This window comes from Phoxinus phoxinus (genome assembly GCF_949152265.1).
Source record: "Phoxinus phoxinus genome assembly, chromosome: 13".
Taxonomy (NCBI): Eukaryota; Metazoa; Chordata; class Actinopteri; order Cypriniformes; family Leuciscidae; genus Phoxinus; species Phoxinus phoxinus.
Genome location: NC_136888.1, coordinates 29,214,759 through 29,233,432, shown reverse-complemented (window position 1 = coordinate 29,233,432; position 18,674 = coordinate 29,214,759). Strand labels below are relative to the sequence as shown.

At 36.0% G+C, this 18,674-nt stretch overlaps 1 long non-coding RNA gene across 1 annotated transcript in view; it reads left to right on the top strand.

Moving 5' to 3' along the window:
• LOC307009624 overlaps positions 1-17,751 on the top strand; it is a 69,262-nt gene extending 51,511 nt beyond the window's left edge. Inside the window, exon 4 of the long non-coding RNA XR_013800082.1 lies at positions 17,037-17,751. This is a non-coding gene — a long non-coding RNA (uncharacterized lncRNA). The remainder of the gene's footprint in view (positions 1-17,036) is intronic.
• The last annotated feature ends 923 nt before the right edge of the window (positions 17,752-18,674 follow it).

The following is an 18,674-nucleotide window of genomic DNA, read 5'->3' as shown; positions in this document are numbered from 1 at the left end:
GTATAGTATATATTTGCATTGCATACTAATGTGTTAATGTGCTCTGATCCATCCTGGACAACATCAAGGGTCTTGACTGAATGAATGACAACAATTTGCTCGTGATTATCAGCTCTTCTAGTAAATATGTAGACTGAATAATGACCTTCATTCTCTTTAATCGAGGGGATTGTGTCAACAGGGAGGGTCTGGGGTCAAAGATGAAGGCTTCCGTCTTTGAAAGTTTGAGCGCAGCACAGACAGACGTCAGAAGGTCACAACACCCACGCTAGTCAACTCGCACTCAGTGCTGCAATTAATTGGCTCTGGGCTGCAGGAAAGCGTGACCAGAACACTGCCCTGTCTACTGTTGTGCTGACATCCTTCTCACTTTATTTCCTTCTGTCTGTCCATCACTGGAACATGTCTCGCATGTACTGTAAGGGAGGGACGTAATGCCTTTGATGCTCAGCAGAAGGTAATCATGGCTATGCCAATCAACTAGTCTTCATACCTTATAGCCTTGTTGAACCAGACGCGTGACTAGTGCAGGGACTTGCTGGGACTAAAAAATTGGGATTTAGATCCTGTCCCCCTTGGACCCCAAAGAGATTCCATTGGCTTGGACAACATTTGATCCGTGCCTGATTAGAAATAATAGAAAATCGTTGTGTGTATTTTCTTAGTTATTAAAAAAAAATAATGTTTTATAAGTCATATATCAAATATCATTTTACTGAATAAATAAAATGGTCCAGTGAAATATTTTCCCGGAGCCTTCTAGCTTAGCATAATGATAACTGGCTAAGAAAAGCTATTTTCATCAGCTACAAGATGTCTTGATCAGAAAGTTTAGGACACATTAATTTTTTATCATTACTGATTTTATATATATATATATATATATATATATATATATGTATATGTGTATATATATATATATATATATATATATATATATATATATATATATATATATATATATATATATATATATTCATTTTTTAAGAAGTCTTACAGAGTTTATACTGACCTACCTTAATAAAAAATACAGTAAAAACAGTCATTTGTAATATATTATTACAATTTAAAACAACTATTCAAATATATTTGAATACATTTTAAAATGTAGTTTATACCTGTGATGGCAGAGCACAAAAAAATTGGTGGTCCACTTTAGACATTCTTCTGATTATGACAATAACTCAAACTTGTCAACTATATGTCAACTAACTACTAATATTAGTAGACTGTTAGTAGACTAAGGTTTGGGTTAGGTGTCAGGGTTCGGGTTAGTAGAATAAGATGACGTACTGTAGTTGAAAAGTCACTTATAGTCAGAAGAATGTTTGGGAGAGCATCAAAATAAAGTGTTAGCAGATATTAAGCAGACAGTCTACTAACTCTAATGAGATTTAGTTGACAGGTAGTTGCAAAGTTCTAAAGTGGACCATCGAAATAAAGTGAATATCAGAATTGTGAACATACTCTTGAGTCTTTTCAGTGAATCAATTAAATCGCTTATGAACCAGGGTTGGTTTTAGTAGCCTTTTATTCAAAACTTTTCCAGGCTAGAGACATAAATACATTTTCATTGAATTTTCATTTTAATCCATTGAACCAAACTGTTCGAAACAACTAATTAGTGGAAATGAGTTTTGTGACTAGTCCCCAAGAGTAAATGACATCTGTGGATAAATCCTAAATCGATAATACCACAATAGTATAGTGTAGAAACCGTGCATTAAAATAAAGGCACAGCCATCTCTGCATGTGAACAGTTTTTTAGAAAAAGAAAAAGGAAAAACGTGCAAACTGCCTAATCCACCGATTAGTTCTTCCTCAAACCTAACTTGCCATTTTCTTCGGTCCTTGCACCTATACAAAATCTGGGAAATTTTAGCTGGGCTCAAAACTGGGCATTTGTATGCTCGATAGCATTCCATCACATTGCAACCGTTAGGAAGGAGACAAAGGCTTTAGTCAGACCTGCACCGTTAGCATCACATTACAGGTCCTGAAGTACCTCCTCCCAGAGCACACTTAAGCACAGCGGGCAAAGATTTCCTCAGAAAGTACAGCTCAAGTGGAATAACTGTGATTCTCTCAGCCCAGAAGCTCTAGAAGCAGGCATTGTAGAAGAACAATGAGCCACTAATTGAAATCAAAGTACATCATTCACACAGAGGAATCTCCTGGTGTGAAAAATATATAATAAAAAAACAGCAGATTATGCAAAACTGCGCTCGTGCGGTTCATCTGAATGAGCACGAGGTTGAAATGAATCAATGTGGCGGAATGGCTGCGCACAGTAGGGTTCATTATGAAAACTATACCGTGCATAACGGCAGAAAGCCTCCCGCGGTCTTGTTGCCCACTTCTGTCTACCTGTGCTCCATTGTGTGAACCTTTGTTAAGGGGAATACGGCCTTTAGAGCACATAAAAACATTCCAAGTTGACATTCAAACTGTGTTAAAACACATTTCACAGTAGAAAGATATTGAAAACGCAGCTCCTTTAAGCTCTCAGGAGGTACACGTTTCAGGAAATCATAGACACCACACTAGCTTGTTAAAGGTTACTCGCAGAGCGCTAACACTCTGTAAGCAGTAGGATGTGTTTTGATTTTATGAGGATGCTGTTTATCCTTCAATTACGCTGGACTAAAGGATGAAGCTGCTCACTTTAGTTTTTTTTAGACAAAATTATATTAACTTTGTGTGATTTTTGGGGAATTTAATGGCACAGCCTAAAATTTTGAGAGAGATCATGACCTCCGTGAAGTTGGCACCCCATAAAACGATTAATCCCCAGAACGTTTGTGCTGGTTTGTTGTTATTGAACATTGTTTCTTCTGCGGGAAAATAGTTAGTGTTTGTTTTTACGGCTCAAACCGAGCACAAACGAACGGCACCGTTTTGGAGTGATTGGTACCGGCATGGTGTGGAGAGTGACGTCACACAACCAAAAAAAAAAAAAGATGTTCAATAACTCGAACGGTAAACCAGCACAATCGTTCGTTTTTACGGCACAAATCAGCACAAACAAAGTGCATAATTATGGGGATTATTTCATTTTATGGGGTGCCAACTTCACTAAGGTATATGTTCAGAGCTAATACAGCTAATAAAACAAACAATCAATATTTGTATGGATCACAGCTGTGGGCTTCTAGTTGGATGATTCTCTTCAGAGGCATACTAATGCTAAATTGGCTCATTTGCGAGTGTGCAACGCAACCTCTAAATCCCTCCGACTTGTGTTTAACAGCAACATTGGAGAACATCTGTTGGTAGCATAATGGCAGGTCCTATGAGGTCTTTTGCAGAGAAAAAAATGTTAATTAAAAAAGGGCAATTTACAGTGCAATCACAATTTAACTTGAAATTATTTGCTGCAGGAAATAGTGAGAAAAAGAAGCCGCTTTTTACTTCAGATTACTGTCACTGTGGGACTCTCACATCTTATGGACTGATAATTCAAATATAACTGGCCTCTCATCTGCTGCCTGCCAGTATCAGCAGGCTTCTTCTTTCATATCAAACAATACACAAAATAACAAGAATCATACTACTTTTCATGCACTGACATTTTTGTCTCCATCCATGTCTAACAAATTGTTGTGGAATATGAGTGCCATTTAAAATTGTAATCTTATAATAACTATGTGTGTGTGATCCTGGGAAACTCACGTTATAGGGACAAAATGTCCCCACAAAGATGGCAAGTGATGTTTTTTTTAAATGTTAGAATATACAGTTTGTACAGTATGCAAATAATGTCTATGGAAAGTCCCTATAAAACATGAAAATACAGTGTGTGTGTGTGTGTGTGTGTATGTGGGGGTGTGTGTGTGTGTGTGTGTGTGTGTGTGCCTCAACTGATGTGTGTCTGTCTACATGAAATGCAAGTCTGGCCGAATGAATTCAGAAAATGTAAAATTTTCAGGCCATTTTCTCCCGCGTTGTATCAATATGGTGGTCGTATCAATGGCAATTTCCCCATTTGGCTTCAGATGAGAGCGCATTTGTTGAGTCAATTATCAGGATGGTGGATTTCTACATGAAAAGAACATTATTCAACACCTCTCTGCATGGTTTCGAGTGGGCCGGAAAGAACAAGACCTGTTCCAAATTAGCTAAGAGGGAGGTAGCAAAGTAACCGCACAAATGAAGGGAAATAAGAGGGGTTAACTCTAAAACAGGAAATATTAGGGGAATAAGGTGATCTGAGTTCAGATTGATTTAGTCTCTGAGGGGTGAAATATGCTAGAAAGATAGAGCATATTATTTGCATTTGGTTACAGGCTATTTTGATGCACCACTTCTTTTTGCTGCAGTGTTTTTTCTACCAGAATGACTTGAAACGCATATGAATTGAACATGATTTAGAGCCTTTTTATCTTATTCGAGGGATATTTCACCTCAGAATGAACAAACAAATAAAAAACAAATAAATGTAGATGATAACGTTAGTTTTTAGGCCAATTAAAATGAATTTTCATGCTAATTAAGCTCACATTTTCATTATCATAATGCAAAAACATCTTATTTTCATGTGTAAAATAATAATAATAATGTATTTCTTTGTCATGAAAATAATGTTACAGTGCAAAACTTCTTAATTTTTCCTAAAACAGGCATTATATCCAAAACATAATTAGCTTTTTTTTTTACAATTTTTATTGACCTCAATTATCAATTATTTCTCTGGAATCTTGTTTTTTCTTTGTCTACAACATCACTACTCCCAGACATGTTTTGTCTTTCTATGGTGAATTCACATTTATCGTTATTCAAATAAATACATGTATCAAGCCATTCCTTATTTTTGTACGGAGCCGGTCATCCTTTCACAAAAGTCGATCCTTAAATAAGTGTATGTCAGCTGTGCAAGTAGTCTGTGTTATTTGTAATTTGTAATAGAAAAGCACTGCAATATTTAAACGCAGACATGTAGGTTCAAGAGTGTGCTGGAGAATCTTGTAGGTTTGCGATTCAGGCCTCATTGTTACACCAATTTCTAGCCCGCTGTGTTCCGAATAGAATGGAGTCATATTGAATGACAAATGGCCTCAGTCACAAAAGGAGGCCTTCATGGCCAGACACCGCTCTCCTCGAACCGTGACCAAACCGATAAAACCTCCAGCGCTGTTTAGCGACTATATCAGGCCACAGCAGCAGTTAATTGTTTATCTTGAGCTAATTTGAAAATAATTACAAATCTGACCCACCAAGATAACAATGCATTAGCAGATGAATGTGAAGAGGATGATTAAATATGGAAAGAGGCTTTGGACATTAAAATATCAGTTGTGCTTCATAATTGTGATGTCAGATCTCCTTCAGGTTAGATTATGCTCTGAATGGTAGAGATTATGAGAATCGGATTATTTAATCAATTAATACCTGACAAAGTTTGGCAAAGAATTAAACTGTGATGTTAGCCGAGTTTTTTAAGCATAATGGATAGTTTGTCCAAAAATAATTCTCTAATAATTTACATCATCACCCTCATGTTGTTCCAAACCTGTATGACTTTCTTTTGACTGCAAAACATTATGATGTTTTGAATAATGTTGGTAACCAAACAGTTTCGGTTCAAACTGACATGATTTGTCCATACAATTGAATTCAAGCTGTTTGGTTTCCAACCTCTTCTTTCATGTTCCAAAGAAGAAATAAAGTCATACACATTTGGAACGACTTGAGGGAAAGTAAATTATGACATAATCTTAAGTAGTCTAGTCTATATGGTCTTTAGTAGTCTATATGGCAACCATTAACAACCCTCAACAGAATGTTAAAAGACCTTTAATGAAAATGAACACTGAACTGACTTCAGCTGAGCAATGACTTAACTGGTTATCATATTAGTGGTGATTTTATAACAAAAGAAGGTCATACTCCATACTTTTTGATACATATATGGCGTACTGTGCATGAGACTGATTAGGGCCTTATTAAGTTTTGTTGTTTGTGTTAAGTGTGGGAGGGGGGGCCCTTTGAGTCGGGGGGCCCTGGGAATGTGGTTATTTGGCTCGGTTGCTCTTACACAGCTTGTGTTTTGATCAAGTTTTATCACTCCACTGGAAAAAAAGTTTGGTTTACAAGATACCAAGCTGACAAACAAACTGTGATTAGGTGTTTTGACACTTTTCTGTCTTCTACTAAAGTCTGGCTTGATGCTATTCGTTCGGTCAGTTCCCAGGAGTGTTCTGAGGCAAAGCCTTACACGGTACAATTGTGAAAAGGTTGACTTTGACCCTGTAGATCACACCAAAACCACAAAGTTTACATGAACAACCCAGAGCTTACCACTAGACTACCACAGGTCTACTCAGCTTTTTTGGGGAGAGCTGGCCTCACTTTTACTGTCTTTCCCAAAGAAAAACTATATCAACCAATTTCTCCTGTCACGACTGGACTTCTGGAACAAGGAATTCTGAGTCATTCATCCATAAAACACTAGGAGCTCTATTTATTGGCCCCTTAAAGGTATAGTTCACCCAAAAATGTAAATCCTGACATTTGTTCCAAACTTGCATACTGTTATTTTTCCAGTCTATACAGTTACGTTAGTCCACGCTATCTTAAGTTACTGTATACAAAAACTACTTGGGGAAAAAAACAACTGCATACAGGCTTGCATAATAAGGACATCATTTTAATTTTTGAGTGAACTATCCCTTTAAAAGTATCACTGACCCATAACGTGAACTAATTTAGAAAAACAGTTTAGTAGTTATTGTAACTAATGTAGTTAACTAATGTTAACAAATGAACATTATTGTAAAGTGTTATAGTATATAAATATATATTTAACATCCTCTATTAGCATATGAGTATACTGCCTTCACCGATTGTGACAGACTGTGTGTGTGCTGCATACTTAAATCTCAAACTGTTTCATTTAGCTGCTTTGTGGAAGATATGTGACAGTGGAAGTTTTATTTTAGCTCTGACACACTGAGAAATTACCATACTGTAAGCGTTTATGAACTTCTTGAACCATCATGCTCTTTTGAATTTGACTCCCAGAGTCATGGTGATCAAGAAAAATTATAGTAATTTCAAAATTAACCTATTATCCTTTCCCACTCCTTTAACACTGTACATTATTCTTACCTAACTTTTCTAGTCGTAATACAATGTGCTTTTCAAAGAAAGTCGTCTGCCATATTTTCAATGACTCGGGCAGCTTTATCGGGCATCCAAAACCAATCTTGAAATCTCAAAAACTGCTTGGCGAACTCACATTTAAATAACATATTTCAAAACTCTCAGAAAAAAGGTACTAAAGCTGTCACTGGGAGAGTATTGAACTAAACTAAAGTGTATTAGTAATGGTAAATGGTACGTATTACTATACATTTTAATACCGCCCCAGTGGCAACTTTTGTACCTTTTTCTCAGAGTGAAATCAGCAACAAAATCTGACATGAACTGTCCCATAGATGTTGTTTTTTGCTTAAATATAGCATTAAAAAAATCAACTGGAGTTTTAACGCTATCTCACGACCAATTAGTACGAATTTGTACGAGTGATTAAAAGGTGGCTAATTCGTACGAATTTGTACGACCTCACTCGTACGAATTTGTACAATTTGTCTAAACCCACGTGATGGGTCGGTTTAGGGGCGGGGTCAGGGGTAGTTAAAATATGTACGATTTAGCAAAAAACGTACAAATTTGTACGAGTGAGGTCGTATGAATTGGTACGAATTAGCCACCTCGTAAAATTCGTACGAATTGCCGTGAGATCGGGTTGGGAGATTCTACCAGCACACAATGACTTTACCAGTCGGAGATTGGCTCTTTTATTTAGAAGGCGGGATTTATTCAACCATTGCACTTTTTACCATTCATAAGTAATATGAGTGCACTGTCTTTGTAAAGTCTTTGCTGTATAGGCAGATATTATTAAAGTTGCTTTTATCTTTGGCATTCTAATGATATTTGACCCCAACAAACATGCATTGTAAAATTTTTACATTTGACTATTTTCCCAGAGCTTTGATATTTGAATAGCTCTGCTCAAAGCTATCACATATGCATCGAATGAAACTGGAATTGGTTTTCATCAAGCTGAAACTGTGTGAGTTCTCTGAGCTGTCTGAATTTTCTTCATTCAAACCAGGTGTTACTATTATGCCAAGATTGAGTGAGACCTCCTGAATTGTAGTGAGTGTTTTCATACTCTGCCAGTACAGAGAGGAGACTTGAGCCCACAAGAGCCAGAGAGACACGCTGAGGCGCTAAGCCTGAATTGAAGATGGCAGCTCAGCCAGATTTGATGAGAAGCAGACGGTTTGGATGGCATTAGGACAGATGAGATGAGGCACAAACACACATACACTCTGCAGGATCGGGCAAGCCCTCAGCTGGGACACTGCCCTGGGCAGACAAAACAAAAAGTGTATCATTTTTTTTCCGCTTTCATGGAAACACTATCTGTGAAACAGCTTGGACCAGATGGATCGTACTTTTGAACTCATTTGGATTTACAAATGAGATATTCAAAATAAAAGACCAGTCCAAAGTGCGCAAGTACACTTTTTTTTTGTCCCACACAACAATATGAAAATCCCAATTCTCTATTTAATTTAGAAAGCTGTGTCCCGAAATCACCCCATATTTCCTGTATATTTCCATATTTTCTACATTCTAAGAAATACATGTGTAAAGTAACGGAAAAGTACAGGCAGCTCATTACCTGGATATTTATCTTACACGTGTGTTTTGTAGCATTCATTAGAAAGAAGCAGTCAAGCAACAGGAGGTGACAGTACCTGTAAGTGTTTTTGTATCTTTTTCTTATATTTGATTTTTGTGCAGTTTTAGTTACTAGGAAATATTGATTGTTTACGGTGCTCACGTGCTGCAGTCGTGTTGGTGAAATCTCTTTTTTTATTGCACAACAACGATGTACCAACAACGGAAAGGTTTTTCTTTTGCTTTTTTCGCGAACAGTACAGACGACAAACAGACGTTGTCAAAACGATGAAAACACTGTATTATTCATGCCAGGCCAGTAGTTGGCGATGTCACATTGTGAAGAAACACTATATATGACGTCACGGTTTTCACAAATGTGCGTTTTGGTTGTTTACACACAGACGATAACGATATCGTTTTCAAAAGTTTACTATAGAAAAGGTTTACTATAGAGGTTTACAAAAGAAAAGCTAAAATGTGATTAAAATGGTGATCGACCAAAGCGACTGACTTGGTCTAGCGTGGTCTTGGTCTGTCTGAACTGTTAAAGGACAAGTTCGGTATTTTACACTTAAAGCCCTGTTTTCAGATCGTTTCTGATGAAATAGAACGGTTAAGATTGATATTTGGACACATGCTGCTCTCCCGAGAATTTTCGGTTTCTGTGGTAGCACCCCTCCACCTCCACATTGGCTGCATAGGTGCACTGGAACAATCCTTCCTAAAACGCATTAAACTTTCGTTTACAAAGACGTGAAACTCACCGAGTGGTCAGGGGTGTTCACTGATATGCTCACACAAAAATCGCTGCAAAAGATGCTTTCCAACAGGTTTGATCGTAGTTTTTGTAATACCGTACCTCACATTTCTGAAGGATCATGTGACACTGTTGCTATCACAAGGATACATTTAATTTTAAAATATATTAAAGTACAAAAGTTATTTTAAATTGTAATACTATTTCACAATATTACTGTTTTCACTGTAATTTTAATAATAAATGTATCATAAGATACTTCTTTCAAAAGCATACAAAAATTTTACCAACCCTAAACTTTTGAACGGTGTATATGATTCCACAACCGCTCCAGAACGTTCTGCTGCACACTATTTACAGCACTGTCCAAAATGTGCTCATTCATTTTCGTTCACTACATTATAAATGTGGAAATCTATCCAGGGAAAAGTGAATAGGTATACGAATGAGCAAACAAAGTGTAGGAGACTTTTTTGTCTTGGAAACCAGCCAGTAATGATTCCTTCTGAAAGTAGCTGTTCTAATGAATATAATATTGATGGTGCTGTCCTGCATATGAGTAAAAATAACTTCTAACATCCTAAATTGTATAATATTGGTACAGACCGGGAATATATTAGCATAGAAGACACTTATAAAGCACATAAGAAATGATAGGAATAGTAGAGGATATGGCTTTATTATGGAGATAATACAAAATGTGTAAAGATGAAAAATATATGGTGACGGTTAAAGATTTGATTTTAATGGATGAAAAGGGAAAGAAGGGAACATTAGTGGAATGTGAGGTTGGTTTTGAAAGAGAATAGGACTACCTCTATTTTTAGGTGCCCACTACATGTCCATCTGTTTGACAAAAATGTAATATGCAGCAGTGGCGTAAAAAAGTATTAATGTATTTGAGCAACAGTGAAAAAAATACATGAATGTCATTGCATTAGATCTAAAGCAATTGATATTTATTTTAAATAAATAAATATAGCACAAACACATTTTTCAATCAGAGGCCACAAATACAAGTTTGTAAAACTGTAAACAGTTTAGTAATTCTTGCAGAAATAAATACTGTAAAAATGCTACATTAAAAACTTTAATTTTACCATATACAGTGAAAAAACTAGAAATGGTTTATAGTTCATCTCATTGTTTATAATTTTATTGTAAAATACTGTCAAATGTATTGTTTTGAAGGTAAAACCTATGAAATTACTGTGAAACTATATTTCATGTTGGTAAACAGTAAAAAGGACGTCCCTAGAAATCTCTAACTATGTGACACATACTGTAACATACCTGTATGATTATGTTTTCTATAAATAGTTGTTTCTTCTTATTTTTGTTAGTAACATAACAAGTGTTTTATTGCACATCAAGGGATGTATTTGGTAAATGTGTTTCCATTGTAGTTTATAAAAATGTATCAACCTCAATTGAGCGTACATGTTTGTCTTTTTTTTTTCTTGTCGTTTCCATCCAGTGTTTTTTTGAAGCGATATCCCAAAATGCGCATAACAATAGGTTGATGGAAGCATAGCTAGTGTCACATTAATCTTTTATGGTGAATTCGATTTTTTATTTTTTTTTTACATATATTTAACTGGATATATGTTTATAGTTTAAAATAATAAAAACACTGTTGTTAAAGTAAACAACATTTAATAGTCAGTAGTTTCAACATCCGCTGTGAATCACCTTGGGACCAAGTGATTAAAAGTAATTGCTCTTCAAGTCTTTCATTGGTCAGACAAACTCACGCCATTGGTTGAGGCAGCTTCTCTGCATAATAAGCTGGGACAGGACAGGAGGAAGTATTTTTACACATTTCACCAATAAATTCCAACTCCTTTACCTCTTCAGAGCATGTCCAGAATCATACAAACCTTGTATTGGCAGCAGAACTGTTTTAATCTGTCTGGTTTCCTTTCAGCTGAGGACATGTCTTGAATCTAGCATTATCCACTCACCAAGCTGTCCAACCTCAACTTTCAGCATTTTTTTTTTTTTTTTTTTTTGCTGTGGAAACTGCATATTATAATCAGCTTCCCAAATGCACTTATCCCCACCCGGGCTTTCGCTCTTTGTCTCCTCCTCACACAGAAACGCATTCCTCCGCAGAACGATCTCTTGTCATTCACACACTCAGCTGGAGGAGCTTTGAGAATGGCGACGGCACACAAAATGTCCTACGTCAAAAAGAGCATGAAATGGCACAATCATAACATCATGGATGCTCGAGCTCTCCATACAGCGAGCCAACCTTCGGCAATTACATACTCCTCATACATGCGCTCTCCCAATTAATGATAACCACAATATCTCAACAGCCTCCACATTCTCAATTATAAACAGTCATAACAAAGCTTCTCTGTAGTAAATGGAAGCCAGTCAGGCGTGCGCAAGGCATAATTGTTACAATGTTGAAAGTCACAGTTAATTAAAGGTCACCTAAGCTGCAGCAAACATGCCTGAATAGTGATGAACGGATGAAATGCAGGGTGCTGGTGTCCAGGGGAGGACGTAAACTGCAGTGCTTGTGCTGTAAGTGTTTCAAAAGCTCACCAAACTGCAATTTACTGTGATGTCTTTGCCTCATATTAATGGATCATTTCAGCTTCATGCAATAAGCACAGTTTAATGAGCTGCTGGATGATGGGGGTAAATTATGCTGCATAGGCCATTGTGATGCCAGGACAGTTTTTGCTGGCTCATCATTGGCATCTGTTCATCCATTTGCGACAAGCATTCAATGTGGCCCTTAAAGGATCAGTTCACCCAAAATTAATGTTCTGTCATCATTTACTCAACCTCTGGTCATTCCAAAACCTTATGACTTTCCGTCTTCCGCGGATTTTCTTTTTAGAAAGTGTTGACTGTTTTTGTCCATACAAGTCAATGTTGTCCAGAACAATAAAGAACAAAACGGACATTTTTGTTGTTCCATACAGCAGGTTTGGTTTTAACCATCCAAAAATGGTTAATGTAATTCTGAAGCAATTGTTCTGGAGCTATTTGAGAGTCATGAGAATTCAGAGATGTCTGATTTGTTTGTGGTGGATCTTTACAATGAATCGGTTGATACAGTTTTGGTTTGTTCACTGATTTGGATCTCACTCAACTCACTGATTCGGTCACAATGATTCAGTGAGTTAACAGCTCACTGGAGGGGAAGATTATCTTTGAATAACGACTTAAACATTGGTCTGTTTTTCATGTAATTTGAGAAGATTTATAGGCTATATTGCGCACAATTTAAATGTAATGCTTTTATTATTACTTTTACTATTGAGTGCTATTTTACTATTATGACAGAATATACATTTTGGGGTGAACTGTGCCTTTAAGCTAAACCATAAAAATCAATATGACTCTGGAGCAATTTGAGTCATGAGAGTTCACAAGAAAAGTAGAGATGTCTGATTTGTTTGAGTTGTTCTTTTGAAATGTATCTTTACAATGAATCAGTTGATATGGTTTTGTTTGTTCACTGATTTGGTTCTTGCGTTCAACTCACTTAACTCGTTGATTCAGTCACAATGATTCAGTGAGTTAACAGCTCACTGGAGGGGAAGGTTATCTTTTGAATAATGACTTAAGACTTTGTTCTTCATATGAAGTAAGATTTATATATACAGTATTGCGAACTGACTGGTCATAGAAATTGACAAGAAGTATAATTATTCTTTGTTTGTGGAAAAAGCAAACGAGTCTTTCAGATTTGAAATGACATGATATTGAGTAAATTATGACACAATTTACATTTCTGGGTCAACTATTCCTTTAAATACATACACACATCCTCATATTGGACCAGTGATACCAACATCTGATAGCATCTGATGTTTATAGTAACAATCAATTGATGTTTATAGTAACAATTACCCGATAAGAGTTTACTAATGAAATGTATAGCTTTTTATCTCCATTTCATAGACGGGCTGATAAACTCTTTCCTGCCCTGACCTGTCAGATACTTAAAATTAAAAAAGAGAGTTATGTACATCCATAACAAAATGCGTTAGGTTGAGAGAGTCATTGTTTAACGCTATGATGTACTCCATTATGCAGGTAGTTATTGCTTGTAAAGTGAGCTTCTCTGATTTGTTGATTTGTGCTAGACGCATGTAAAGATGTTTGCATTGCATCTCCAACCGCCTGTTCCTGCTGCTTAAGATGCTGTTATTGATGTGGGTCTTAACAGTACTAACAGTATAATCTCCAGTAAGCTGTAGACTTTTTATTTTCATGTTTTAAAGGTCACATTTCAGATGTTTAAAAACAAGTAATACAAAAATCTAATATGAATCATTAAGCTTAGAGCATTAATTCCATCTACTAATTGAGCAAATTTTGAGATATAGTGATAAAGATTGTATCAATGCGTTTAAAACAATAAAAGGCGAACTTAGTCTTTAAGTATTTCAAAATGTAGTTGTAAGCGAATGCATTATTCAAAGTGTAGACTATAAAACATGCAATTATATTTTATCCAGTATATGATGCACAATTATGACATTAAAGTAAGTCATTGTCACATAAAAAGTCAAAACCGTGAGATACTCATAATTATGAGGTAATGTGACACAAGTCATTATGAGATAAAGTAGCTTTTTTTGTCATAATCTCATAATTTTGAACCGGTATCGTAATTTCACATTTTTATGTCAGAGTTTTAACTTTGTCATATTTGTTTTTGTCAATTTAAACATGTCAAATACATTTTTGTATCACAACTACATTTGTATCTCATAATTATGACTTAGTATGTCAATTTAGACCTTTTATCAGATGTTTTTATGATCTCATAATTATGATCTACCAAAAAGTTTTTTTCTTATGTGGCAAGGTTGGGGTTCCATAACAATTGTACGTAATGCCTTTGCTTTGCAAGGTTGTAAACTATAGTGAAACTTATATGTGGATGATCTAGTGACATTAAAATGGCCATTTTAATTGGTATTTTGCTGAATATGAAATTGCATATAAAAATGAAGTTGAAAAAAATGTATTGACTTAATGAGACATTTGGCATAATCTCTCTCTCTTTTTTTTTTTTTTTAGCTGTTCCTCTTTTTACAATATTTCAAATGACCACACACAAGATATGGATTTCAGACACAAACACTCTTAAAAGTATCCAGATATATATAAAAAGGGTAAAATAGAAAAAGAGCAACTCGAACCCTTTAGTTGTGACTGTCGGAAACATGTTATGTCTCTATTTTCTATTATATTTACTCATTTTTGTAGTTCCCAGTTACCTAGTTCTAATAACACTACATGATTCCAGAGTTGTGCTCATCTATTTGCCACAGATACTGCATTAGTCAGCATCGCTCTGGGTTAGATTGTGAATTTGGACCTCAGCGTGAGAGCTTCCCTTAAGCTGCTTCTCCACAAAATAAACTGTATTAGTCACACACTCGATGCCACCGAATGTGCGACACCAACATCACAGCAACATTGCTAGCCACGGGCATCTTTGTCTCTCCTACAAAATTTTCACAAAGTAATGCGCTCTCCCTCCGGGAATTCCACCCTTTTACTTACTGGCATCATTAAAAGTTTTCTTTGAGCTCGAGTGAATCTGAGCCACTGGTTGTGCCCTCATAAGTATGCTGGTGCGTCTCTAATGCGTGCCGTGCGAGGCCGTGGCAGTTAAACTACTCCTCTGCATGTGGAAATGGATGATGGAGGTCGTGTCACCGCCGTACTGCGGTGCGGGCCGTCGTCGGCGTGTGGAGGGAAATGACATCGCTCTGAATGCACGCAGCGGGAGGAGACCGCCTGCCTTTCTCCCCATGACTGGCTAATGGACTATGAAACGGGCATCTCAGACCAGGGAGCGGCGACGGGCCGCTGAGCCCTATTTTCTTTATTCTCACAAAACAGATTTCATTTCCAGTGCATGGCCTTTCTCAGCCTGCCAGGAAAGTCTCCAGTACCTGCTTTCCAAATACCCAACTTTACTTCGCACGGGTCCAAAACTTTGACGAGTGCCTCCGACACCATTCGGGTCTGATATTAGTCTCGGGTCTCTGTAAAAATAAATGTGCTTTTACCGAATTGACCCAAGAAGACCCGAATTATTAAAAAATATGCCAACTTTCCACTATTGGTTTCAGGTGTGTAGCAGTGCATGCTTTACATAAACTACGCTCTACAATTCCCGAGCCATTCGAGAGGATGAGTGTGGGGATTTGCTTCTTAATATTAACATAAATATACATTTTCTTGTCATTTGAGGTGAAACGTTACACTTGGCTGTTTATCTACTTTGAGGTTCTCGCCCAAGCAGAAAATGATGTAGGCCTACGGTTGTCAAATCTATTGCTGAAAACCATCTCAATGCAGTTGAGGCCAAACTAATCAACTAAATAATCAAATTAACAAAAATTTTAAACCATAACTGTATATTTTCATGTTTTTCCTCAAACAAAACTGTTTGTGAAAATCCATGGAAATCATATTCTCCTTTATTTTTGACATACACTTAAGTATACAGGATACACATAAACTACCTTCAATTTCTCAAAAACCTGACAGTTTTTCAAGTCCCGCAGTGTCTGGAAGCAGATTTACAGTAAAAAAAAAATCAAAGATCAGCTACCTTTTTATTTTATCGAATTTATTTTATCGTACTTAATTACAAAATATAACATTTAAGCTGAAGTACTATGATAATCCAATTTGATCTCTCCAGCCCTTGTCTAAATTGCATAAGCAGGGTGATGATCATGATTTTTTTTACTGTAAATCTTCCAAGACTGACTTGAAAGACTGATGTTTGAGGGCCGTTTATGTGTATAGAATTGTTTTGCCTCGAATTCAGGTTTGTGACTAATGAAAAAATACATATGTACATATGTAGCCTGACAAAATACTAGAATTTAGAATATTTTAGTTTTTATAATCTTGTCTTAAAGCTGTGTTAATATGAAGGAATTTTCCTTTTTTTTATTTTTCACAGGGGTTTTACCTGTATTTTGAATTATGCATTGCAATGTGTATGGTTTAGGGTTAAAGGAAATGTCTGTAAAATGGACAATGTCCTGGCTAAAAATGACCAAAATTATATATATTTTCTTAGTGTAGGTGAACACTGCACAAGATGAACACTGCACATTTAAGTAATATTAATACTGACGTCCTCTGAGGTCAATGTCAGAATCGCAGTTATCAGCGTCACCATGGACAACATTCAGTATTAACCTTTAATCACATACTGTACCTCAGGTTTTTAGCGACGCACAAGTTAGACATCAGCTTAAGTGGGAGTGTCTGATACACAATGATGAAGTGACGTTTCACTCATAGTTACCGCATTGTTACTCTAATATCAGGTTTTACATTATCGCGACAACTAGAGATCCATCAGTTTCCATCAGTATCTATTGAATATGTCATAATAATTGGCGAAAAATGTATGCATTTAAGGGTTAACGAATACCTGATTAACCAATCAAAATCAAGTATTCAAAATAACCGTAATGTGATGTATAACTCATGATGCCTTTAAATCTTGCCTGAAAGTTCCAACTCACTTTGGAAGTCGTAATTAAGATGTTCAATTGATTTTTGTCAGAACAAAAGGATGTTGTTTCACCAACTGACTGTCAGGGATTCAACCATGCCATCCGCACCAGACCCTACAACTCTCCCCACTCGTTCACTCCCCCGAAAACTCATTAAGGACTCCTATACTCACACATGCCATCCTCAGTTTGTCTGGTCTCATCATTCACTATCAGTGTGTGGTGTTACCCGACTCCCTCTTCTTGTGTTTACCTGCCTCTCCTCAAGACCAAGAACTGTCTAAGTTAAGTCTGCCATATTGCCTGCCTTCTGCTTGCTTTGTTCAATAAACATCCGTGCATTCCTGTTGTCTGCCCCTGTGTTACATGACAGAGACAAAGACAGGAAGATTTTTAAAGGCAACAAATTCAACCAAAAAAGAGCAAATGATAGGCATTAGGTGTGTAATTGATTCTTTATCTATGTGATTTATCATGACTTCTACCTGTGCTGTCATAGAGGATAAGTGGGAAATGGAGTTTTATGATATAGGCCTTTTTGTGATGTGACATGATAATGATATTTTTGTTATGGTTAGTGTGTGACACCCCTTCCCTAAACCCCCCATGATAATAATAATGGTGTATCTTTGCCTTTTCACAATAAGGTCTATTGGTTTATAGTATGCTGTAGTGTGTGTGGTATTAAAAAAATAATGTTGTATTGAGCGTTTTAAAGGACAAAATGTTTAATACACGTAAAAACAAAAAAAACATTGCAATTCCAGTCCAGTCCTCTCATTCTAAATAGCCTCTGAAAGTTTTGATAGTAAATGTGTTAAGTGGTGTTTTTGACTGATTTGAGGTTATGTTTTAGTCTGATGCTATAGTGCTAACTTTGCAAATCAAATTTCTGTTTTAAACTTCCACTTCAAATAGCTGATGGGACAATACAGTGTGTTTTCCATCTGTTTATTCACAGGTAATTGCAAGGTCTATCTTTTGTGAATCGAGAAGCTGTTTCAAAGCCAGAAATTGGCTAGTCGAGATCTGTTGGTTTTGGCAGCACTCAAGCTTAGAATATATATATTTTCATTTAACAGATGCTAAAAAAAGTGCTGCAATTTTAAATTCTGCAGCAGGTAAGCTAATACTAGGTTATAATATTTATTTTTATTTATAAATTTTTTATTATTACAACACCTGCTTTTAGCTTACCTGCTTTGAAATTTAATAACAAAAATAATAATGATGATGATAATAATAATGAATTAAAACATGTTGTCATTGTTTACAGACAAAAATACAATTCCATTATTTCCTCCATGATGGATGATGGATGTTAACCATCATTATTCATGTTTATGAAAAGTCATCAATCAGTGTAAAACCAGCGTCACACTATTTGAAAAGTTCTAAACAGAGTTATAAACATAAAATATATATATTGAATATATTATAATAGAATGACATTTTTTTTATTTCAATACTACAATAAAATTGATGTCAAAACTGTTTCTTCCTCACTCACACATACAGTCAAACCAAAAATGATTCTGACAGCTTATTCATGTAAGTGAGAATAGCAAAATAATGTAAACTGTGACATATTATACCCAAAAAATTCTTCATACAGTGGACTACCAGTAAAATGTATAAAAATCGACCATGTTTTGCTTATGTATTTTCTCTTTAATTGTTAATGTGAC